At 39.5% G+C, this 27,518-nt stretch overlaps 1 protein-coding gene across 1 annotated transcript in view; it reads right to left on the bottom strand.

The window, feature by feature from the left end:
• The window catches only part of plxna2 (plexin A2), a 223,148-nt gene extending 196,932 nt beyond the window's left edge, over positions 1-26,216 (bottom strand). Inside the window, exon 1 of the mRNA XM_044110575.1 lies at positions 25,608-26,216. The gene's annotated coding sequence lies outside the window, so the exon portion shown is untranslated. The remainder of the gene's footprint in view (positions 1-25,607) is intronic.
• Positions 26,217-27,518: the final 1,302 nt, after the last annotated feature.

The raw sequence follows: 27,518 nt of genomic DNA, 5'->3' as shown, positions 1-27,518 counted from the left end.
GATGCTAAGAGGCAGCAGGAGCCTTAGACGAGGAAGGAGAAAATTATAAGATTCAAAATGATAGGTTTAACAAACCACCACTGAAGATTATGGACACAACAGCCCGAGGACAACCGAGAAGCCAGAAAACTGACACCAGAAGGGAAGCTTTGGCCTCTGGAGCCTGGAGTTAACAGCAGGTCCTAGGTTTATGTGCCTTTCCTTTTTTTTTTCGTCCTCATGTACTAAGCTCCTTAACAATGAAGCCAAATTTGTTTGATCTCCTAAATTCATATTTACAGCAATTGTATTGCAACAGATAAAGCACATGAACCAAATCCGTTTACAGAGCTAAATCCATTGTTGTTGCAAAAGAAAAGGAAATGGGAGATGATAATTTCATGCCTTGGATTAATGCGTTATTCCCAGAATGATTAATGTAAAGCGTGAAATCTGAGAGCTTAAGAAAAAGGGATATGCAGCAAATCAAAGAGACAGTTTGGGAGAAATAAATCAACAAACAACATGGTCAGAAAAAAATGGTCTAAATAATATGCAACACTTTGCCTGGTAAGATTTCCATTGGTGGTAATAATTTGAATTTTAAAAATATCAAGTTTAATCTTCCCTAAAGGGAATACAAAAGCAGCAGTGGAGGTTAGTCTATTAGGTTTCCTTCTTTGTTTCTATTGAGTACAAAAACTCAGAGCTGACTTCCTGACATCTTGAGTTGTCAGTATTATTTTGGAGTCACAGATTCTAGCAGTGTGAGACACTGAAGTGCAGAAAAATCATTTCCTATATATATATATATATATATATATATATATATATATATACTTTAACGCATTATATATATATATTTTCAACTCCTAAAATTCTATATATATATATATATATATATATATATATATATATATATATATAGAATTTTAGGAGTTGAAAACAAAACAGACTTAAGGGTTATCTTTTCTACTTTAGAAGTATAAGCTGCTGTACTTTTTTGGATGTCCATTACATAAATTTCTTTAAGACGACACATATGACGCACTGTAAAAAAGTTTGAGGGACATGATGTAGTTTTATAGGCAGAACCAATATAACTTCACCACTCTGTACATTTTTATTTTGACCTTTTCTGAAACGGTTCAGTTTTCATCTCTTAGCGCTTTTCACATGAGCTGTGGCTAACTGCTGTAAGCTACTGATGCGCGATGTATTAATGCACACTTAGTCACAATTAAGCATATGTTTTGAGGGCACTCAGAGAGCACTAGCATTCAGTGCCTAATATGACTATCTTTGTTAGTGACCCATATCAGCACACTTGCTCATGACGGTCTGAGTTGAGAGGCCTGCAGCCAGGCCTTTAATTGTTTTCCACTGAATTGCACCGAGAGAAAGCAGCCTCAGTGTTCCAGACTGCCTTTACTTTTTCTTAGAACAAAAGAACACACAACTACATATAAATAATCCACTACACCAGACACAGGATCCTAGAATAGGCAGTATCCTTGAATGCAAACAAGTGTATATGCATCTAATATTTCCTTTCATCTCTGCTTCTCCTCTGCCCCCTTCTTGCTTCACACACTTTGAACTTTGCTTGAGAAAACACATGCTGTTATACTACATCTAAAATCTACACCAACCGCCGAGAAGGAATACGGTGTCATTGTCATTCTAGTGATTTTTGTTTGTCCTCACACAATGCTCATATACTCTTACACTAGCTGAACCAGGGTGTAATCCATGCCACCAAGACAGGTGCACTTACATGAATTGTCCCCTTGCCCCTCCACAACAACCTTACTTTTACTAAAAACCTCTGTGTATTTTGCCTGTTTGGAGGCTCATACCCAAGGAATAATCCAACCAGGCACTCCCACCTCAGCTATACTGGTGGGTTTTACCTCATCATTGCTGTCTGTCATCCAGGGAGAGCAGATTTCTATTAGGAGGCATTTCCATAAATCTAAATTGTAAAGGGCTCTGGTGAGAGGAGAGAGAATTCTCAGTGGGTGGAGAAAATAAACAACAAAAGAACGATGTCAGCGGAGAGACCACAGGATCAGATATCTCACCTCAGCTCAGACTGGATCAGGCTTTTTGATTGACACCATACACATAATATCAAATTGCAGGGCCACGACGAGCCTAAAAGCATGCTGTTGCCACTTTGAAAGTCAATACAGTGGTACAATATCTATGGCCAGGAAAAGAATTTAAGCGGAATTAGCAGAGGTGTACCTAATGCTGAAAAACAAATACCAGTAAACCTGTTAGATTGGGGTGTAACAGAATATTCAATATTTTCCAGAAAACAACGCATCTTTGTGTGTTTTTGCAAATACAGGTTTTATCATTTTAAAATTTTTCTTCAATTTAGAACTTCCTTCATGAAAACTAAAGGCAAGTTCTGATTATATCACAATTGGGAAAGCCAGAAGGTTTTGTTATGCTGCAGTGCTTAAAGATTCAATGTGAATGTGCTGATGTTAGCACTGTAGACTGAAAGCAGCCATTAGCCTTTCAGGAGTAAGACTGCGCTGGTGAGTGACAGCTCTGTACGTGAAATATTAACGATAAGGGCATACACAGCTGCAGCACACAATATTGGAAGCTCCGGCAAAATGGGAGTAATTTTGTCCCATAAAGTATTTAGCAGGCTCTGTTGAAATGAAGCATGCAACTAAAACTGAATCAACTGGGACTCCAAATTAAATGTTTCACTTCAGGAAGTTTAGCAAAGCTAATATTTGTAACTGCAATAATAAAAAAAATGCAGTTGTGCATTTTCTACATCTGAATTGACTTCTTTCTGCCAGTTTATAAACTCAAACACATTTAAGGGTTATTGAGTCAGAGAAATGGACTTGGCTGGCACAGCAGATAACAGGTGCAAAAAAAAAAAAAAAACAGCCAGAGGGCATTGGTCTGAATCGGCAACTAATGGAAATAAATAGATTGCTCAGTCTGAAAGGCTGTACAGCAATTACATAGGATAAACTTTAGATCGTTACCAACATATGCCAGTGTACTTGACAAGTATATCTAAAGAGCATTTAAATGAATTACAGTTTCACGGAAAAGTTAGAGTGAGGGATTTTTTTCAAGGTTTTATTTTTGGAAAACCATAAACTCTCAGAATTGCACAATACAGTATATGTATATGCATGCAATACTTGGTTGGGGGTCCTTTTGCATTAATTTCTCTGTCAATGTGGCATTTAGATATTGGTACTGCTGAGGTTTTAAATGTCTGCCTCTAGTTCATCTTTGCAGATGAGTTCCTTATCTTTATGACAGTACTCCACTGATTCCTGGCCAATCAAGCACAGAGACACACTGGTCAATAGATCAGGTATTGGTATTTTTGATAGTGTGTGCAGGTGCAAAGTCCTGCTGTTAATTGAAAACAAAATCTAATCTAGTCCTTTTTCCCCTTGTCAGAGGTAAGATGCATGTGATGTTTCTGCTGCTGGAGTGGCTTCACCAGAAGCAGAGACAGATGCAGCCCATGTTTGGGACACATCTGTGTGTGGTGGCTCTGACTACAGCAGCAGTAAAATCTCTTGTTAAACTTTCACTAAACTCAAACAGGCATTGCTCAACAACCCACTGAAGACTCTGGTTAATCCTGTTGCTTGCATAAGTTTTCCCTCATATCAACTTGCAGTTAATAAGCTTGGTTAGAGCAATCAGAACAGCCAAATTCCTCTGCGTTACAGTTTCTGGTTTGCCCTCTAAGTGGGCGTTTGTTAGTAGCTATCTGCTGAACAAGTCAAATGTGTTCCCTGGGACTGAACATTTCTGTATTCAAAATCCTCTCTTTAGCATTATGACATGTTCTGTTTCTCCATGAGAGTTAATTTTGAGTTATTAGTCCACAAAATTATAGAAAGAAATGCTTTGAATATATAATCAATCTGTAAGGAATCATTCTAATTTACAAACTTCATCATACTGCTAGTAATTTTAATGCACTTGAATTGTAGGAGACACCAAATCAAGAACATAGAGATGACATTAATCCAAACATCCAGCCTCAGGATGACCTGTGAGCTCATGTGTCCTTGCAAGCACCAGCGGCGGTATTGTAGCATTTCTGTGGGTGCACGAGTTTTGTTTATATGAATGCTTTCTTATCAGCAGCTTACCCCTGCAGAGGAACTATTTGCCCTGAGCTGCAGGCTGGTAAACAAACCCTGGACTTGACTTTTCTGCTGGTTTGGCCTCTGCCCAATCACAATAAAACAGCAATAGAATTTGTCCCCAGCAAAATAATCATGCCACATCCTCAAACAAGCGCCATCGAAGGAATATGCTTTGCATTTAAAAGTTTTCTAATAAAGATAACATAACAAATGGCTTCCATTTTAGTAAGTACATATCAACATGCATTCACTCACTTCCTAGTAACTCTCTTTGTCCCATCAAGATCATAGTGCTTAAGTCCAGAACTGTGGTCAGGGCAACTTACTGCTACAGGGATTTAGGGATCAGGAAATGATGACGGGGGGATGCAAAGCAAAGAGGGGAAATCTAAATCAGATAAGAAAATAATAATAAAATAATAAAAAATAAAAAAACACTTAGTGCCAGCTTGTAAAATTTGGCAAGATGACATAAAGTAAGATATATGAGCAGTAAAGAGAAAATGATTATATAAATAGCAAAAAAGGAGTGAAAGGAAGAGAGGAAGGAAGGCAAACGTGATGCAGTCAGTATTCCAGCTGGGTAACAAGCTGATACAGCCACAGTGGCAGCCACAACTCAAGAACTTGGTGTGGTACAGCCGTTATTATCCGGTGCAAATTCACACCGCCTGACTGGCAGTGAGAGCAGGGTCAGTTTCAGAGTGAGAGGAAAAAGGGTTACAGAGAGGTGTGGATTTAAAAAAAAAAAAAGTTAAAAATCTTGATAGGACTGTTCTCCTGGCCTAAGTGTATGCCACAGCCACTCATTAAACACAGAGACCTGTCATTTTACTTAGCAGACGCCAGACAAAAAATCCAAAATGGTTATATAAGACTTTCTGGGGGAATGAAAACCTCTTGGGAAATCCTGTCAGTCAAAGTAATCCCTTCAATTTTTCCAGCTACTGTTCATCTAAGGACTGTATGATATAGCCTGCAGCTCTGTAATCACACGCTGGCTGAAGGGATGAGGCTATTCTGGATTGACGGAGAGCCAGGCACTGGAAACCCAGCAGGATGTACACACTTCAAGTCATCTCCACCATCAAAAACCTGATTCCTGGTATGCATACATATCTTAAGGAATTCACATTATAGATATGACAGGGGACACAGAGGTCATTTTTGAACATTACATAAAACAATATTCATGACGAGTGGCTGTGATCTGTTGGAATAAGGACAACTGGGCCTGTGATGTAACAGAAAAACTGCTTTGCTGTAACTGAAATCAATTAGCTGTCAATGTAATTAACAGGACTGTGGAATATTAATTTACCTCCCTGGTTTGAATCTTGATAATATTCTACAAAACTTCCCAAGACCAATGCTATTTGTGGATCTTGCAATGAAAAATCACAGAGTGTTGTGAGTTGAGAGTTCAGTGGTAATAGGAATGACTGGAATTCATGCAGCTGGAGTCAAGGCTCCCAAACTAACAGATTTTCTGCTGCGTTTGCACTTCTTGTTTTTTGTTTGTGAAGTTTAGCCTTTTTGTAGCAACTCACAGACATGAGTATCCAAGGGAATCTGAGAGAAGCTGTGATTAAAATGTTTATATGAATTCTGTATGCATCTTTTGTGATCGTTTTTTATTGATTTTCTTTTGTTCACATGAAGGTCACAAACATGAATTAACTTCTTACTGTGGCTAACTGTGGAAAATATGCCCATTTGTGCAGCATAGACCTCGAAAAGTGGGAAGAAGCTGGTGTTCTGGCCATGTCAGTGTTAATTCTTCACAGTTACAGCTTTTTTTTAATGTTGACTTCAATTTTTTAATTTTTTTTTATGTTGAAATCTCTGTTCAGGTAAACATATTGCTATGATTTCATTGCAAGACAAATACTTTTCCTTAAGACCGCACTTGAAGTATAAAATTGTAGCTATCATCAGGATCGTTTTGTTCCTTCAATCAAAGCTGTGGTACAAGATGGGAGTTGTGTTCAGCGTGACCTTTTGCTCCTTCGCCTCACATTTGACTACATAATCTAAAACACATGGTTCTAATTAATTGAATCTGAAGCATTGGCAGGGAATTAAGCTGTATATGCTCCATGACATGTCCGCTTTCTGCAAACGTAAAAACATCATTTCATGTCCCGAAACTGACCGTTTCGCTGTTTTCTCACCATATTCGATTACAGGTCAAGAGGCCTAAACATGCAAGTCTGATTAATGCTGGACAGAATCCGAGTCAATAGTGAAAACATCAAGAAAGAACTAGCAACATGGAGCATGACTCTGTTTACATTACCAAAGGTTAAAACTGAAGCTCCACACATCGATTGCCCAGAGCTTTAATTCACCTCACTAGAATTTTTTTACTATTCATTAAATATGTCAGAAATAAGAATTTCCACAACATTTTGGTCAACATTTTTATCATGAAACCAGGTATGCTGTGACAAACTTTTTATAAAGTTTCACACAAAAAAATAGAATAACATCATACAAATTTGTATACTTTGATGTAAGAATATTTATAATCTTGAAATAATTTTTTTTTTCCAGCTAGATTTTAAAAAAAAAATAAAAAAATCTAAAATCGATAAAATTTAAATCAGTAGATCTGACCTCATAAGGAGCTGGAAATCAGCATCAGTGGATAAATTAACACTATAAACTGAACACTCTATGCATTCATTATTAAATAAGGAGGGTGGAAAACATAAAATATATTTCGGGAATTGTTTTGTAAATTTTAACAGGAGGAAGAATTCTTCCCTCATTATGTTCAGGACCTGCTGTAACCCTGAACATAATGCAGCTTGACTCTAAAACACACACTACCGTCTGAAGACCATTAAAGTCTATTTTCAGGATGTCTCCGCTGAGGCACATATAACAGATGCATTATCACACCGCAGCAAAGGGCTCAGCCTGTACGCTCCCTCTGTCTGCTGCTCTCTCTACCTCCTGCCTAATAGAGGCCATCCTAATTTCATCAAATGTGATAAAGCACCACAAAATCAAGTCTGCAGCTAGTTACTTAGCCCAATCTGCCTTTGGATGAGAGGCAATAACAGCATGTGGTGAGGAAATTGGGTGCTTACTCACTCAGAAGGATGCATGCCTAGCAAGCAGAATGTGCTGAATACGGCAAAGACTCACAGAGGACCACAAAGAACAGCAGCACTTGCTCTGGGTGCAGAGCAGTATAAGGAAGGAGTAAAACCTGCCACGGTTGCAACAGAAAAAATTAAAAGGACCCTGGAAGAACATTCCGCTTGAAAACAATTTCAATTCAACAAATAAAACAATTTTGTTGGCTTCTTGAGCAATAAAATGAGACGTATGTAATATCATGGCCACCTGTTCACGATCAGCAGAGTGAAAAGGAGCACGAGCCTGTGAGCATACAAACTGTCAGTGCGGTTTAGAAAGATTTCTGTGAAATTATTTCAACAATTGAAAGTTGAAAAGCTGTTGATTCATAACTCAACTCAGGAATAAGCCTACAACACATTTAAATGAAAATCTAACTTGGACTTACAATGCATATAAATAATAGAGCTCGCTGCTGTACTTTTTCTAACTCAGTGCTGTCACTTGGAGCGTGCATAAAAATGCACCTGACGGTCCTCTGGAGTGCAACAGCTGCTGCAGGGCTATGCCAGGACACAAGTGAATGGGATGGCACAAAGCTCAGAGAGCAGGCTGGCTGAGTGACAGAGGGCCTTGCTGGATCCGAACTGAAGCACACATGCATGCCCTCCAGGCTGTTCCGTGTGAACCCCCGTACAGGATGCAGTGCTGGCCGGGACACGGTGGAAACTAAAGCATTGGCTGGTTTCCTTTGAGCCCCTGTGCTTAGAGCAGGCGAATCGCCATAGTGGGCTTTTTTTCTAACAATGCCCTCAAGTATTTTTAGAAGGGACTATTATTTCCTCCGACAGGATACTTGGCTGTTATTTATCAAAGAATTGTACTATACTTTGAGCGCATAATGCAAATATATTTAATGAGGATTGTAGAATTATTGGCGTTTCTTCTGCAGGTAAAAGTGAGCAGTCAAATATTTTAAAACACGTTTTAAAAAGTCACCACACATACTGTCAAGTCTTGTTAATAGGATTCCAGAAACTGTGCTGCAGAAATTACGATTGTTTGTCACTCATCCGCCTGATGCTACACACCTCTATTCTTCTGGCTTATAGAAAGATCCAACACTTTTTCTTATTCTCCATACAAAAAAAATCTAATTTGGTTATGCATTTTTGATCATACAAATGCAGAGAGTCATGGTGTGGAAAAGAGTCTAGAAGCAAATGTATTGCACTTAGCATAATTGTTCTTACTTTCTTGTGTTGGGATGATAGGAAGAAGGGAAAAGGAAGGAAGGAAGGAAGGAAGGAATGTCACGGCGACCTACAAGGTCTTTGATGAAAACAGCATTTTGGCAGAGTACCAGCAATTTGTAATTTCATTCAGTGTTTCTGTGAAGGTTGTGTATTGTACTGTATTGTATTGTACACCAGGGATGGGCACATCCATTTATCAGAGCACCACTGTGATAAAGCACAAAGAATGGCCAAGGATCAGAAGGAAAGGAGAAGAGGTCCAATTCTCATTATGTTCGGAGCCACAAGGGCACAAGGGTGAAAAAAGGCCTTATAAGACCTGAGCAGACAGGAAACACTGAATGACATTGCATCCCACAATCTAGTCATAGGATTTTTATCTCTTCCTTACACATTCCCCCTTTTCTTCTCTCAGTGACTCAGAGCTGATGATCTGACACATTTTTGGTGAATCAGGGAAACTCCTGCAGCCTGAAATGAGACTGAGGTGAATACTTTAGGAGATTGTGGCAAAGAACATATGCGTGATGCCTATACTTCACAGGTTCCATGAGAGTCAGAGCAGTACGAAGAGCAACTCCACCCAGTCCGCTACAGTGAACCTGGGAATAAGTGGTTCACACTCATTTTCACAGGCCAGAGATTTCTGATTCAGTCTCCCTGCACTGTGATAGATTTAACACCGAGACAGCCGGGCCATTCATAATCTGCAGACACATGCTGGAGAACATATTTTATATGTGGCTGCTGAGCCTCATATGACTTTCTGTCAGTAGTCCTCCTATGCTACATCTTGATAAAGCCGCTAAAGAAAAAGGCTTGGGGTTTCTGGAGAGTAAAGAATTGATGTAATCACACATACGTGGATGTGCATAAGTAGGTCTTCAGAAAGAGAAGAGTGTGATTTTTATAGGGGATGGGAATTATCTAAATCCATGCCTAGCATGAAATGGACTGTAATTCCTGCGTTGATTTGACTGTATGTAAAATGTTGGGCAAGAAAAGTACTAGCATAAACCGCTTTAGAGAAACTGCTCTCCAGTGAAGTACCCCGCCTGGGTTTAGCCACCAAATCACTTTCACAAGCACAGCCTCTTCTTAAGATTAATGCAACACTGATTTTCTGGGAATTATGTTTGATCAAAGACAAATCTCTGTTAGTAAGATGGTAAAATTAGCATCAGCTTTTTTGTGAAGCTTTTTCCCCAGCAAGTGAGGTCAGCTGGGACTACATGGAAGAGAGCAAGGCAAAACCTAAAGAATGCAACTTAAATAAATCATAATCAGCCTCTACAATGTGGCCACTATCATTTATGGATGATGAATTGCAATAGCACAGTGGGATCATCTTTCACAGTAATCGCGAGACAGACTGTTTTCTTGAAACAAAAACACTTTTTAACTGAAATCTGTCAAATGAATGTGTGATCGATTTTGACAATTCCAAACGTGGATGGAGTGAGTACTTTTGCTACAAAAATCATCAATACAGCTTCATGGCAGAAATAGAGGTACACAAGACCGACTTCTCATCAATTGTGAAATACAATATCTGTTGGAAACAGCTGTTGTGCCATGACTATGAAACAATTGTAAGTATTTTAACTTAATTTCCATTCACCACACATGTTGTAGCATGAGCTTAAATTGAGCTTTTGTAGCATCAAAAAATGTTTTGTTAAAGTTAATGATGGCTGGACATAAGTGTCCTTACTTTTAGGATTTCAAATTACGGCCATTGTCATGAGTGGTCATTCACCACTGTGATTAATTACAGGTAGTGTGGGAACAATACCCGTGCTTATAAACATACATAGGATGCCAGTTTGTTGCGTCTTAACTATTCTGCTCTTTCGCCTCACTTCATAAATTATCATGTACATCTTCACTCAGTAAACTCATATTTGCTTTACAATCATACAACTGTGATACTTTGATAACACAATTTTTTTGACAAATATATTTTACAGTAATACCCCAAGTTTGTTATTGTAATCATAGCAACATCACTCACTCGCCTACAACTTTTGGTTGTCTTGTTTCTTCCTTTATTTTTTGACAAAGCTCTTAATTATGGAATTACTATAATCTTTGTGACCAACATGTTCGACCCCAGTTGAAATGGAATAGTTGTAAAAATGATTACATCCAATGTGCCTTTTAAAGAGAGGAAAGATGGGGGTAGAGGGACATTAAAACATGAACAGAGAGTACAGTATTAGCTGAACAAAAATCAAATTCAAGAACATTCCCATGCTTGGTCAGTATGAACTAAGCCAAACCGAGGAATTTCTCTGTGGCAGTTTCTTCCTCGTATTAACATTTTCTCAGACCACACACACAGATGACGGAGCTCAGTGAGCCACACTGCGGCTCGACCACTTTAACAGAGATCCCTGGGTTTAGAGAAGCAGTAAAAGGAGGTTCCTACAAGTCATCCAGTCTCTATTCATCCATCTGAGGGATGTAACCGAGATTTCAATTCTAATCAACAATTAGCATGTTTTTGGCAGAACCTACGGGTGTGACGTTAAAGTCTGCGAAACACAGCAGTGGGCAGTCTGAGTATTTCCTCCTATCACAAAACTCTATCATTTCTCAATTGGTGGGTAGAGAAAGAAAAAATATGGAATGGGGTACTTGGCAGGCTCTCTTTCAGCCAAACTAAACAACCCTGCTGCTGTTACCCTATAAACTGCATCAGCAATGATGAAAACATATAATCATACTCCAGCAAAAAAAGTGCAATAACAGGAAGGAGGGAAAAAAAAGATTAAATCGACTGTTACCCTCGAGAAAACGTAACCAAGGAGGGGGAAAAAAGCCCCATTCAGCATTTCATCAGCAACATAAATAGGAGCAGCTGGGGCTCACTAACATGCTGAAGTGGGCTAATTAGGACACTTGGTGGTTGGTTTACTGTTGTTTTAGAATGGCTTGGACGGACTGTGAGTTACCGAGACCACTTTCATTTTATTCTTCGTGGGCACACTTCAAACCAACAACACATACTGTATTTCCTGTGAGATCATCAAAGGGTGACGAGGGAGGGAGTGAGCCGTTTCCCAGCCTTCAATTTTCTTTACTCAATCTGGTGCAAACAGTATCACTTAGTTATTCTTCTCAGTGCCACACAGCTCTCTTAACTTTCATGAAAACAGTTTTGCCTTCCTGTTCCGACACTCCCTTGCAGCTTCCTCCTCTCTTCCTGTATGACTCAGTAGAATAAGTAAAGAAAATCCCACACCTCCCTTTTTCTTCCATTGTTTTGCAGCAATGCTGTGTTTCTATGGACTGGAAGTAGATTCAGACTGCAATGAGATTCTTGCAGTTTAACAGACTTGAGAAAAAATACTACATTCACTGCATAACTTAAAAGGAATTTGCCTTTGCAATTTGACACCTTGAAATTGTCCTCTGACTCTACAAGAAGTTTGTGCTCTTTCCAATACTTCGCCGTCAGTGTGTCATAACAACAATGCCTTTCCATTATGCCGTTTGAAATCATTTTTAGGAGGGTTGAACTGAGAAGTAGCTTGTATAAGCTCAGCAGTTCCAGGTAACTGCTACTGCCGCTAGTCTGATGGAGCTGTGTGGGGAAGGAGCGGGGGAGGGGTGATCTGTCAGAGAGAAGCTTGGCTGGGAGACTGCAGCTCCAAAATGATTAGTTGGGCTGTATGCTCAGGTAGCCAGCTTGCAGTTGACTGTTACACAGACCGACTGCCTGCATGTTCCCAAACATAGCTTTGTGTTATTTATCAACTGTTCCCAACTGTAGCTTTGCATTACATACATAAGACTAATAGGTGGCAAAAAAGGTGCTTTTGTACTTTGTACCAGCCAGCTAACTAGTAGTATTGTGCAGCAACAGATGGGGGAGGACCAGAATCTTTTTATGCTCTGGGAAGCCAGAGAAAACTTTGGAAACTATGCTACTTCAAATGCAGTTTCATGCCATGTTAAACAGCAACATCCCATGTTGCTGTTTAACACAAATGGAAAAAAAATCCACATGTGATTATGGAAAATGTAGGAATTTTTTAAGCCTTGCCATACTTTGATACCAGCCTGTTCTCAGAGTCAAACACTCGCTATTGCTTCTAAGGCTCAGAATAAAGGTGCACATTTATGTCACCAGATTTAGTCATATGACAACAGTGCCTGAGTTATGCATCAAAAGACACAATTTGCTTAGACAAGAAATAATGTACCTTTTTGGCATCACCAGAACTTTGCTTCATACAGACAGATTTCATAAAAAAATACTTTTACAAAAAGCTTTGTATACCTTGATACCGGTAACCAGCCGATGCCAAACTGAAACTGGGAGTTTTGAGCACCACTGAGATGACTCCTTGATATTTGAACAGTTGTGGTGGAAGTATCGAGTAAGAAATATTTATTCTTTTCTCTGCAACAAGATTTTACTTAGGCTGTCTCTTTGAACAACCATCAAACACACACATCATATGCATGATCGCGTTGTCATCCTCTTGTTTCATCTACCTACAGCATCTAACTGACATGCATTATCAGTGACAGATTTTTGTCTATTGCGTTGGAAGCTCATGAATGACACCTCTCTGTTGCATCGTGTTTCCGAAAGATTAAGTCATACATCTAAGCTATTAATACATTCACAAGTCATAATTCTGTTACTTTCATTCATAAACTCTTGCAGTAAGCGTCCTTTATTGCCACAAGCCACTTATATGTAGCATCATATTTTAGAAAGAACTTCTTTTAGTAAGGTTTGAAAGAAAAAGCTTCATGAGAACTTTTGTCTGTTGTGTTTTCTTTGCTTTCCCCTTTTCTCGTTTGTTGCGTCAAGCGGTAGCATTCAAAGACAGGTGGGGTTGTTTACCTTGACACAGAGCTACTGCACATGTTCAGTGCCTCGGGGACCCAGGCAAACACGCACACACACTACATTTCAGGTTTTCAGACCTTAAGCCGTTGAAGCAGCTAATGCTTTGTACAACACAACCCACAAACGCTGTAGCCTTGGCAGAATAAACAAAACCAAGGTGTCCTTTATCAGGCACATCGATGTCTGCACAAAAGGAATCCATGGAACATTTACATAGTGGTAAGAAGAACTGGGTGTGTTCTCACAAGCACACGCCTAAGAAAGTAGCAGCACATATCCGGTATACCGCCTTCTCTAATCTTTCTTTCACATTTTTGATTAAGAATGTAAACTAGATCTAAGCCTGCGGTTCTCAAAATGCAGGTGAAATAAAGCATGTGCCATAATCTGGAAGCATCTGAGCCATTTGCCAGTCCCCTCTGGCATGCCTCCACCCAGCTCATGGTTTTTCTCACTTCCAACCTTCCAAAACAGACGGGAAAGAAAGAAGCAAAGCAGAAGAAAGGGTTTATGCTGTGTCTTATTCAGTAAAATAAAACCTATCCCGTTTGTAAATTTAGAAGAAAAAAAAAACATGGTCCTAATTTAATGCGACGTTTGCAAAAATAACACCCAAAACACTGTGCTTGCTTTATAATAACATGCAAATTCCCCTCACCTATTCACCCCTCTCAGGTGGAGCATGTTTTCTGAGAAATGTGGGGGTGGACTTGTGGCAGGCAATGAGGTTGGTGCAAATTACCTAATTGTAAACATAATACCTACGAGTTCAGAGACGCCTCCTGCAATGAGGAAAAAAGTGTTAAATGTCAGGGGTAATCTAGGTTTTCCAATATCTACAATTCCTAAAACAAATGTCCAACATGCTCTTTCTACACCAACAATGTTCAACAGCATTTTCACCTAAATTATATATTATTTCCAAACTGTTACAAGATGCTCATTCATTTCATTCATGTATAAACCTGCCTGGTTCCTCATTTTATCACTTTTCTCACTCACGCCTCCCTTCTTTACCTCATACCTCCCTTTAGAGAGGCAGATATTTCAGAGCAGTCATATTTAATCAGCATCTTTATGGACAATACAGGAATTTTAAGCTCTATGCCAGAAAAAGCCTCGGCTGTCACACTCTGGATAATTGCCTCTGATGCCCAGATTCATTTTTCCCTTCAACGCTCCAGAAATGACAATGCTCTTGACTGACATTGCAGCTGATGTGGGAGAATGTTGAGAATTTTGATTTTGTGTTTGGCCCTGCATGATATCGCATCACATCATTTATCCTGCACTAATTATTTGATTTGAAAGTTTCTCAAAGACACTGCTGTCATGTTTCCCATTTCATTTATGATGACAGGGGAAGAATAATGTTCCATGTGGGCGAGCTCCCACTGTTCCAACGACTACGTGCAGTTTCCTTTTGATAGCAAAAGACCAGTAGGAAGTAAGAGTGATGGAAAAACAACATCCGACTTCAACTATGACAGACCCAACTTGAGAGTTTAAAAACTTTGCTATGATTAGTTATTACAAGGAATTTAACAATATTTTCAGGTCACAAGATAAGACCATACAAGGTCTTTGAATACCAGAACAAGACAAGAATTTAGTGATATTTCTGGTAAAACTAAGTGCATTTTTTATTATTTTCACAAAAGTTTAACAGTGTTTCAAGGCATGTGTTTCAACTGATCATGCTTTCAGGTTGCCACAAAAGTTTATCACAGAAAAAAGTCGCTAGATTTGTCCCTTTTCACATTTTTCAAAGTTGCTAGAGGGTTCTGAAAAGTTGCTAAATATCGAGACAATGTCACTAATTTGTCAAACTGTGCTCTTATCCTGACCACAAGTCATCTTCACACTTGGCCATGCCTCTCATTGCACTACTTGCTTTGATCGAATCTCTAAATTTGTCTGGAAGTGAGGTAATGCTTACAAGACACACTGTAGATATTAGCATTTGCAGTGGTTCCAAGACTGTTTCACTGTGTAAGGTATATTTGGTCATTGAAATATTAGAATAGGCATTTATAATTGTTTTCATAGAGAGGAATTCAAGTATTTGATGATTTAAGCTATTGAAGGTCAGTTGTGGTCCCCAACCTTCACAAATACTGGGCGTCCACCATAGTCTTTTAGTAACAGTAGAAAAGCACTAAATATCCCTGCTGCTGCCAAATTGTTTTTTTCCTGTAATACTACATTACTGAATGAGCAAAATCTCATATTTGTTTACTTTTTGTTTATTCTGGCTTTCTGGTTAGGAGACAGGGAGTACATCTTGCTCTATGAATCAAACAGATTGAGAAAACTGTTGCCAGCAGTATAATGGAAAAGTCTTGCCTTTTTGAAACTACCTTGGTATATCTTGGCGCCTGGATTCAAATTTAAGTCACTTATCTCAGTGCTTCCAGGGCTAAAACTAATAGAATAAACATATGTCCGCAGACAAAGTTATCACTTTACAAAAACTAAAAGTAATCCATCTTAATATTGCAAGAACTTGCGACATGAAATTTTGCAGCACCACCAGTAATGGCCATTTTCTCGATTTGAATTGACAGGATAAGCTCCTGGAAAAGCAGTTTTGGGAAGAGAGGGTTCCACATTACTTTTTTGCTTTAAAACCTTCACCATGATGTATAAATCTACATCAAAAGTGAGGTTAATGAAGTAACTGTACATTTTCACAAACTCTCTAGACATTATGACAAGCTGCCTTCCTTCCTAAGTACCTTCCATCCTTTCTCTCCCACTGGCTTCTCTGTGTGGATCAGAGTCATGTATTCATGTATAAACATTAATGTTATCCCAAGGGAAAATTCATTTCCCCTGGCCTGGACACAATAAATTACCTTGGGCCAAAGTAAAGAGTCTGGAGTTGCAGAGACTGGCGGCAGTAGCTTTAGTCAGAACTTTTTTCATCCAACGATATTAACCCAAGTACTTTCACAACTTGAATTGTCATCCAAGTCAGAAAACATAGACAAACGCAAGTTTGAAAGAAGAAGTCAACTCATTCTGTTTAAATGTTTGACTTTAAGCCTTTGTCGACACTTCTGGGAAACAAGTTTCCGCAATGAGCCACATTCCATGTTTTGAAGCTGAATGAATTTCATGGTCTTTCATCATCAATTTATCCCTCTTTACTTTGGTCTACAACTGTGGAAAAACTTAATCAAGTGGATGTGTTTGCACAAGAGACAGAACAAGATACTGTAGTGAAGAAATGAGAGCAGAAAGCTTTTCCAGACAGAGTTTTCTGTTTGCCATCTAACTCTGATGAATTCACAGGGCCTTGTTTTCCCTTCATCTTTCCTTTCTTCCCATCTCCACTCTCTGACAAAGCTACATATGACTTCAGGCTTCTATTACTCAGTGAAAGAAGATTTCCACGCAGATGAAGTGATAGCTGATCAAAAATCTGGTATCATTGAAGCATGAACAAGTACAGGTATCTACATGTTACTGAGCAATAGAGTACGCTGAAAAGTGAATTTCTTTCTGAAATTCACCTTCAGCGAGTCATCACTCGACTATTAACCCTTTAACAAAAATTTTTTAACCAGCATTATACTGAGAAGTAGTTTGTATAATGAGCTCATGTGATGCGCAGTTCCACCAGATGTTTGCCAATTGCTGTGGGCTAGTCTAAAGGAGCCCAGTGAAGTAGTAGGACAGAGGGGTGCCCTGTGAGGCGGAAGCTCAGTAGCTTAGAAAGAGCAGTTCTGAGGAGTAGCTGCACCTCAAAGGCGGCGCTAGGCCCACCCAGGCATTTTGGATGGCTGAATGGTTGTCAAGTGAGATTTAAAGATTTTTCTAACATGCATGAAAGGATTAAGCCCAGGTATGTTTTTGATGAGGAAATAACATTATAATATGATGTAAAAAAAAAAAAAATGTAGATTTTACATGATAATGCCCCTTTAACACCTTATGGGACTTCTGGAGGGGACTCAGAGAATCACAACTCAGCTTGGAGAATCTGTTGACAAGACAGCTTTCAGTTGTGCTATCCACAAATCTGACCTTTATGAAAGAGTGTGAACAGGGAAGCTGTTCTTAAAAGAAAATCATAGGAAGTCACATTTGCAGTTTGCCACAAGCCATGCAGGGAGCACAGCAGACCTATAAAAGATCGACAAATAAGACCAACGCTGACCTTTCACAGCCTGCAAGTAAAACACTACATGTGGTGGAAAACTAACACTGCACATCATTCTGAACACACCATCCCCATCATAAAATATTGTGGCTGGAGCCCCAAGCTTTCGGGATGATTTTCATCAAGTCCACTGAAGCTGAAAGGTGTTGATAGGGAGATGGATGAAGCTACATACAGGGCAGTCCTGGAACAAAAAATGGAAGGGTCATCTTCACTGGAAGGACCCCATGCATAGAGTCAATAGCTAGAATTGAATGATTTGGATAGAAACATATTCATCTGCAGCAATGGCCCAAGTAAGAATACTTTGTAAACCGTGAAAATTACTGTTCACAGATTCCCATCATCCAATCTAAATCTTGAGGTTTGTTGCATAGAAAATGGGCAAATCCTACTCAAACTATGTGTACAAAGGAGGTAGAAACAAATCAAAAGATGAATCATAACTGCAATGAAAAGTGGTTGTACACAACTGAATACAAGTGAAGAAAGAAAAATAAAACAATGATTGAATTTGCATAGCACGTTATGTTGAAATACATCGATTTGTGGTTGCAAAGTGGCAAAATGTGAAAAAGCTCAAGATGTGAGTGTTTTTAGAAATCTGTAAATCTATGTTAATATACTGACCTGCAGGATTTCACAATCATAGGGTAAAGAAAACAACACATTAGGCAATTCCCTAAACAACATTATAAAATGCTTCAAATAGCTGGCGGTAATGGCCATAATAGGCCCCTTTGAGTTTGAAAAGGGTTCTTACTCCAACTGAGCTGCGGTTTACATAGTAGAGCAAAAAAAAAAAGCTGTTGTTGGCTGGGCTCCTTTATGGCACATGAGTTGACTAGACAAGTAATGTCTGCACCCCTTTTCCAGCAGTAACCATGGTGACAGTGGCAGGCAGGGGCATCCTCATCACCAGAGGGCAGTATGGGCAATGCTACATAGTTGTCCGCACTGCCAACCCTCTGTCTTGCGTACCCCACACACGGGCTGTACACAGTCACGCAAAAAACTACACATGTGCCACACTGTCCAAGCAAATCCGAATGAAAATGGACACAAACGCACGCAGCCAAGCACGAATTCCACACATGCACACTGTCATCTGCTCCTGACAGATGCCCCTTGGCGCTCAACAAAAGCCCCCTCCCACTCTGCCTCTCTCCCGCTCCCTTTTGTTGCTCACTTATTGTTGAATTTCCACCAAACAAAAATGCACATCCTCCCATGACACCAGCAAATTGATTATTTATGGTGCCAGGAGAACTGACTTATAACTGACTTATATTCAAATGTGTGTGAAAGGCGAAGATGCTTGAGACAATAGATTAAATGAAAAGAAAGCAAAGTGTATTTACATAAGAATTTAAGGGGTTTTTTTCCTTCTCTTTTTTGCCAATTACCTGCTTGTGCTGTATTGGACAAGCCTGGGAGCAGTTTTATGACTGCGAGATCACTTCACGAGGGAATGCTGAATGAGATCAGGAAACAGGCAGCCACCTGACAGGGTCTGGAGGAAAAAAAGAAATCACACAAGCCCTCATCCTCATGTTTGCAGAGGTGAGAGCCAGACTTGCAGCCAGCGTGAAGATCGGTGACAAACAAACAACCAGACTTGTTATTCTGCAGGTCCCCGTGCCAGGATTCCTGCCCTTATCGCTGGCATCGAGTAATTTTGTTACACATGGTAAATATAGGAAGGCTTGTGACAGCAGACATCAGATAAAAGCTGAAAGTGCCTGGGCAGCGAAATGTGGAGATGGGACTGAATGCCTAAACAGGCTGTTATGTGAAGGAGAGAGACTGATGATTGTGGCAGGCAGATTGAGGTACTAAAGAACGGTAGAGGAAACGGATCCCGTCCCATGGAAATGTGTCATGAAGGCAATGCTATTAACATCTTAATAAAAGGCTTGCCAGGCCCTGGAGAGCCCTCCTGAGTAGACTGCCTCCTTCTTTCCACACAGGGGCCCTAAAGCCGCTTTTTGCTGCATATCAACGAGGAAACATTTAGGTTGTGCCAGTCCTGCATTGTGAGGGTGTTAGACTTCCCAAAGGAGTAGCCTAAATGCCTATCCACAAACATGCTCTGCTAAATTCCTCTATTCCCCCCTTTTCCTCCACTTTCATTTACTGTTCATTTCTCCATCTGTTGGATTTAGTAGCCATACAAAAGCCTTTGTTTCAGCAAGCTGGCAGGCCTTTGGGACAGCAGAGTGCACTCTGGGGTTCAGTGCTAACTTGCTGCCATCAATAGATAGAGCAGGATCTGGACCAGCCACAGCAGCACCAGGCAGAGGGAGGACTGTTAACCATCCTCTGATGAAGCTTGAAGCTGGCTGCTGCCTGTCTGTCTGTGTTGACACACAGGCTGCTTTCTTCTCCCAGCCTGACAAGGATGAGGAGACAATTTCTCCTTACAGAATTCCTACTGACTCCTACTTGAGTCTGTTACTAGTGTGATGGCATATCAGGGTTTTAAAATGTGCTCCTATGGTTTTACCTTCTTATAATGAGAAAGTCCAAGAGTGATTATAGTTTTCTCTGTCTTTGTGGGGATTAAGTAGCTGTAGCCGCTCCCCCACCTGTTGCTGCGCCCTGCCGGTTGAGGAGTCACAAGAAGCATCCTCCTAAAAGTTTCCCTTGCTTTTTGCTTGAGAGAAAAGAACAATTCAGCTGTTTCAGCTACTCATGTGCTGAAACAGCTGAGAAAGAATAGCACATATTCCTTTAACTTTCTCTTGTCCTGATGCTTTTCTTGTGTTTATAAGAAAAAAAAAATTCAGCCATCTGATCCTGTGCACAATGCACTTGAAAACTGCAAGTTAATTTGATGAAGTTATATTCTTTGAATTCAAATTATGTGCTAAATCAAACTAACAAGCATAACATCTGAATGTTAACAAAATATGTCTCATTATTTTTGCAGCAGAAACAATAATTTTTGCAATTTCATCAAGTTCCACAGCTTTGTAAAAACGTTGCATTTTTACCTCAAACTTGTAATAACATGGGAATTGTTTCGGTCCCGGAAAAGAAAATACTTTTCATTTTCCAAAGATAAATATGTATCGAAAAAAGATATTTGAGAAATTGAAACTTTATTTCTCCCTTCATTTACGGAAAGATAAAATTCACTCCTTTTGAAAACAAAAAGGACTTTTTACATCTAGATTATATCTTTTATCTTTGTTTTGTCCCATCATAACCCAGATAAATTCACACTCAAATACCGAAAAGAATCATCTCATCATTTTTCAGGGCCTCTGGACTCCCTTGAATTTTAGCTGGACTTTTTAGTTTTTTTAGTCTAGTTATTTTTAGTCTAGTTTAGACAAATATACCTACAGATCACAACAAAAACATAAATAGTGAAAGTGTCACAGAACACAAACTGTGATTTCAGTGAACAGCTCCATGGCAGGTAGTAACCCAGGGATAGTAAGAACTTCCACTTTAGTAGTGGCCTTTTCTTTTTCAACTGCCCAATGTTTTTTCAAAAAGTCCCCAGCCTCACCGTGTATCATGAAAGAATGAAATGCAGAGTGGCATTGATTTCTGCACTCTGTGCCATGTGTTGCTCATACTGAGCAAGCTGCTACTTAACAATGTAGTGGCCTGTAGTCATCAATTTAAAACGGTTTCAACGATTGGATAAGTCAGTGAAGCCTGCACACACAGCTACTCAAGATGATGAAAATGGCTTCGGCAGCATGACAACACCATTAAATGTGACCCTGTGGTCTTTTCCAACATCTGTTATTGTATGAAAATTATCAAAGCTGAAGAACAGATCTATGGTATATGTATGTTGAAAACATGAAGGGTTCATCTTCACTAGAGAATTAGCAACCAAATCAGAGACCCTTTGGCACAAAGTCGGTATGTGCTGATAAGATTATGTTGTGTAAAGCAGCAAACAAACCAGATAAATATTCTTCCAAGTATAGAAACGCTAAAAGATTTTGAACAATGTTAATTAAGCAATTTCTCTCAGTTTAGCAGTCTGAATGAACTCTGAAGAAAACACTGGTTCCTTTAACAGCTTTATTCACTTTTTGCAAAAATCTAACTCTGAGACAACTTTCCATGGTAAAACTTTCACACCAAAAAGTGCCATTAACACCACCTTGCAGTGGTAAAATGCGGAGAGTTTACTGCTAATATCAAATTTGTGTACTTCTGATTATTGAGGCTGGTAAAGATGCAAATTCCTTCTATGCATTCACCAGCAGATTGCTAACTGCATTTCTAAATGTTTCTAAATTTCAGAATGTAACATATAGAAATGTTACATTCAAAATAGTTTTTGTATTTCTGTTTAAAATGAAATGCATTAGATAATGTAAATGCCAAATCACATTATTTTGTTAAATATCAAAATGAAATGATTAAGAACTGTCTTCGCTAATGTAGAAAAAATCTGTTTGCAATTGCGTAGTTTTTATGAAATAAGGAACGCAATTAAAATCACGTGTAAATAAGTTTGTTCACAGTAAAACATACCACACTATGATCCTCCAACTACTTCCTGTTGTCTCCTTCATGGTTTTCACCAGTGACTCATGTAATACAAAAAAAAAAAAAAGAGTTTCCATTGCAATTCTGTGAAATAAACTAATTTCCATCCGGCCGAAAAATCCCACCTCATCCTGACACCAAACCTTTTTATTGATAAACAAGTAATTTCAAAACTGCCATGTTTATAATTCATTTTTGAAAAGTAAAATGGTGTAATTTTATGGTTAATGTAAATGCAGCTTGTTAAAAATCAGCAACCTGCAGCAGAAGACAAGATTCTTATCCCTTAAGTTAAAATCATTTGCAATATGTGCTACAACTATAAAAAAAAAAAGGAAAATAGAATACAGATTTCAATATAAAAAGGTCATATTTAGCTATGAATATTTGAAGCTAGCACACTGATTCCTGTTTCAAGTAGGTTACTCTATCAGTGTTTTGTCTGTCAATAGGACTGTTATGACACAACAATACAAGAGTATGTTTTATTGGAATCAACAACTATGTCAGGAACTATCTCCAAATTAAGACTTGATTCCAAAAACAGGAGAGATTTTAGTGACATTGTCACACTGAACAGATAAACAAGAAGCATTGAGCTATGATAAGGAAATAAATTATTTGTGATCTTCAGCTTTTTTTTTTTCGAAAAACTGAACTGACTAAGCCTCCTCTCTGGCTGCTCTCCATTTGTTCACTGTCACCTACAGACCCAGATCTGCGTTTATGTCGATCCTCACGTGCTTACACTCACCAAAGTGCAGATCGCAGACACAAACATGTACATAACGAGGCTGAATGAGCAGAGCGTGTGTGGGTCAAGGAGATTGAGATCTCAGTTGTGACAGCTGGACAGTTGAGAGGTTCAGATAAACAGCCTGCAGAGAGCCAAGACGGGAGGCCAATGGCATTAAAACAAACACTTTGCTATTTGCACACTCCAGCAGATAGGGGAAAGAAGGACCTATATCTATCAGCAAAAGAGTCACTGAAGCCACAAAAGCTCCATTATGTGCATGTTTGCATGCATGTAGAAGCAAATAGACAGTTGAGATGGTGGGGGTTGCTGCAAATGATGATGGGGGGTTAGGGAGAAATCGGGTCTGCGTTCAGAATACAAAACCGCTGAACACATTTGCAGCATTCACTCATTAAGAAATAGGTCAAGGATTCTGCTTGCATGCATAGCAACTTGTCAAATTCTCTCAAGCTGAACTGTGGCAAGCCTCTCTGCCTTAAGGGGGGGAATACGTAGAGGAGCGAGCCAATGCAGACCACAATGCTGTGACATAGCACACAGAAAATAAGTAACAATTCAACGCAAAGTCCAACTGTAGAATGTAAACGATCACAACTCATTGCTCTTCATCAACAGAGGACGCTCTTGAGCCAATGGTGTTTGTCGCAGATGCTGATGGATGCTGATAGTGGCGGTGGTAGCTGACGATTATGACAGTCTTCAGAAACTCTGCAGTACATTAGGGAAGCACTTGCTCTTACAGCAGTAAAGGTCACTTTTCTAAATGAAGTAACAGTAATTAAAAAGACATTTTAGGGGTGAAGACCAGCTCCATCCTGCCCAGACTTTGATCTATCTACAAATAAAGTCATCACTCTGCATTTTAAGCAAGCAAGAAGGAATATTTTCCAATGGGAAATCTGGATAGACTTGTGCAAATTGCTTTACTGGACACATAATAAACTAATGCTTCGAAAGATATTACAGCTTCTTGTAGCAACTTTGGAAAACAAGCCCAGTCTGAGTAATTTCTACCCAGCTCGGTAAGGTTAACCTTATTGATCGTATCAACGTGTGAAGTTGAGGTTCACGAAAGGCAATCTCGGATAGAAAGACTTCAAAGGCACTGTTTTAAAAAAAAGAGAATTATTTAGAAAGGAGAACAAACCTTCTGCTCTTCTTTATGGTTCATTAAACCTGTCAACAATAGCACAAACGCCTAAAAGTCAAGATAAATTTGAATGATCCAAGCGCAAGACAAAGAATAGTTTCTTAATAATATAAGAGTTACGGAAAAGCTCAGCTGGTCTGAGAGAGCAACAATACATAGAGCCTGCTTCTTTTTCATTATTAGATTGAAGTTAATTAGGTGAGCATAATCAGCATGTTGTAATCTAAACAATTGTGTGAACTAGTTTGTTCTTCTAAAGAGAGCCGTATGACACCCCCTCCCTAGCTAGCGGTTGCTTTGGGGAGGGGAGACGCAAGGCTGTGTCCCTTTGAGATGGATATTAAAATAATTGTGTGCGGGGGGTCATGCTTCAGAGGCTCCAAAAATGTGATTTTGCCGAGAAGGAACTGGTTTTGATTGCAAGGGCAGAGGGATTAATATGCTACCCATCAGCCGCGGCAGATGCAAGTCATTTTCATGCAAATGCGAGGCAATTTTCTACTTAAGACAACATTTATTTTCTTTGGAGTGACTGTCATGGGCACACACCAGGACACTGGGAGTCTGACAGAGAATTAAGATTTGTAGGTGCATCGGCTGAATTGGACAGATGAGGTCTGGAGCCATCCATGGAGCTCAATGCTGATGACAGTAAAGGGCAATAATGTAATAACACAACTGACAGAGGTCTGATAATGTGAACTAGATTAGCGATCCAGCGAGGCCAAACCGAGGAAGATATTTATGAGTCAGAAAATTATTTCTGTCTCAGGATTCAAGGCTCACTTGTTGCAGGGAAGGAGGTCAAAGTCAACAGCCTGACAGAGCAAGTTAAAATCGTCAACTGAATGGACTTTCAGTCTAATTTACTTGATTAAGGTCAATGAGTCAGAATCACTTGACTGCAGAATTGTGAAAACTGTAAGCAAAAGGGAGTAAAATCTTTGAAGACTGATCAGGGCAACACATGCCGAAAGAATTTAAGAGCCAAGAATCCTACAGATCTGAATTCTCATCTCAGTAAAAAAAGTTGGAAAGAAATTAAGATTTCCAATCCCAGTTTTCATGTATCTTGGCACGCTCTCCACCGGTTTTTCACACTGCTGCTGGGTTCAGGTGATGACACAATCTGTTTCTCATCAAGTATAATCAGGTGTTTGAGTTAAAATTCAATTGAAATGGAATTTGTGTCATACATGTAATAATTTTAGGGAAAAAAATATGAGTGTTTACATTTGTGTACTAAAACTGTGTTAACTGTTATGAATGAAGATGCAAAGCTATTTTTTTAAACATAGAACATAAAAGACAGCAAGGCAAAGATGCAAAGACTCTGGTCCATGTGGCGAATCTGCAGGTTACTGCTCTGCTCTAAAGGTGTGATTCATAATAATACTATGTGTGATAAACGTTTGTTTGGGCGTCAAGAGTGTGAGCTGTGGCACCGACACAATGTAAAACAGGCTGCCACCTTATCAAAGCCTGCAGCCAGAGATGATAAATGTCTCTTCCCGGTTGTCTCTATGCAGTGTCGGAAATGAGCTCTCCTGCAGTGTCGAGAGGGGCTGTTTTGTGGCACTCAGTATGAGATTCCAGCAAATAAAAATTCCCCTAAAGGCAGATTTATCCGAAACAACTGAAGTGATCACTCACCTCTTCATTTTTAAACTGGATCTCCTGGTTCCTTCAAGACAGGCAGTTGTTGATGCGCTCCACTCACATCCACGGAAAGAAGGGGGAAAAAACGATTCCAAATGCGCTCAGTACAAGGTTGTAAGGGAAATCATAAATGCAGTGTTAGTTGTTTCAGTCCCTTTAATGCAGGGTAGCCTCTCTGCAGGAAGGACCTGTTAAGCGGTGGCGTCATTCATTCAAAGTGGACACCTCGGACGTAGCAGCTGATTGCGAATGCAGCGCGTAAACTTCACAGCAGAGCCCGGGCGTCAGCATCTGAACTGACCTCCTGTAACGTTAACTTCAGCGGACCGTGTCAGTGCGCCAGCGGTGCATTCCTTCGGGTTCCGCAGTCAACCTTCCTCCGGTGCGGCTCTACGGTGCGAGCCTCCAAGCCGCAGCCAGGCTCGCCATCACCCGCCGGTAGAAGAAGAAATGTGTTAGCGTCGGTGCAGACCCGCAGCGTGGCTTCCTCACAAGGCTCTGCCGGACTCACACACACAGACTGGCGGCTCCATCAGAGTACAGCGGTGTGTTGTAGCTGCGTGGCGGCGTGCGTGTGTGCTGCCATTGGCACAGAGCGCGCCTAAACCCAGCCCACTCACACTCCAGCTTATTACGGCGTTAACTGTTTCCGCCCAGAATTACACATTTTGTAGATAATTTGGAAACTTTGCATATGCAAGAAATAAATCAAATTTATCTCCTTGAAATAAAAGCTTTACTAAACACAGATAAATATATATTATTAGATTCACTAGTTAAGATTTAGTTTGATAAGATGTGAAACATTTTTTCCAAAGTTTTCCCTTATTGTCTAACAGATATAAAAATACATTCGGACTGAGTTCAGTGTTGTAACGTTTAGATTGCAGCTACAGCAACTCTCCAACTGACACTTTTTACATTTTTATTCTTGATTTTTCTTTTACCCGACCAAAGCGATATAACATGGAAACAGTTCTACAGTAGTTGCTTCACGTTAAAAAATGAACACGTCTTACCCATCAGTTGACTTTGTCTTCACAGCACAAAGTCCCCAGTCAGTGACAGGTTCTCTTCTTCTACTTTGTATTAGAACACTGCCATCTATAGGTCAAAATTTGAATCTCTCTCTCTCCCTTACTCTCTTTATCCCCGTGTGTCTCTCTCCACACGTACATTGCTCATGTCCAGTTTTGTTTTCTTGTTTCTTTTCTCTTTTGGACCTGAATCATCTGTGTCCGCAAATTTATGCTGAAACGAGCTGGTTTTCAGGTAACACAGCGAAAAAACAAAGAGTTTCTAAATCCTATCCCTTCAAACTTATCAAATGGACTGTGGCATTAGAGAGGAGGACCTTTACGACATGGAAGATATATATATATATATATATATATATATATATATATATATATATAATTTTCTTTTTACCCGAGGAAAAAAAATTTGCAAACAAATTTACAAGCTGCATTTCAGCACGTCTGTAGTATGTTAAATCAAGGTGTTGTTTTAGGATTCTATAAATTTCTAAACTAAAACAACAGTGGTACTTGGACAGCAAGTCTTGAAAAAGTGTGAATTAGCCTGTTAAACGGTGCCACTTTTTCATTCCTAAAGCACAAAGTTAAATGTATTTCAATAGGATTGCATATGATTTAGCAACAAACATAATTCAACATCTAGACACTAATCTTTGCAAGACAGACAGCTGAAGCTCAGTCAGATTGGATGTTAAACAAACATTTTTTCACCACACATTCTCATCTATTTAATTCCAGTCTGGACTCCAAATAGGCCATTATATGGCTCTGGTTGTATATTTTGAGTCACCGTCCTGTTGATAAACCTCTGTCCAGGTCTCAAATTTTTTCCACCCTTTTACAGATCTTCCTCCAGGCTTGCCCTGTA

Source organism: Gambusia affinis, linkage group LG01, assembly GCF_019740435.1.
Source record: "Gambusia affinis linkage group LG01, SWU_Gaff_1.0, whole genome shotgun sequence".
Classification (NCBI taxonomy): Eukaryota; Metazoa; Chordata; class Actinopteri; order Cyprinodontiformes; family Poeciliidae; genus Gambusia; species Gambusia affinis.
The sequence above is the reverse complement of the archived record's forward strand: the minus strand, read 5'-3'. Positions and strand labels throughout refer to the sequence as shown.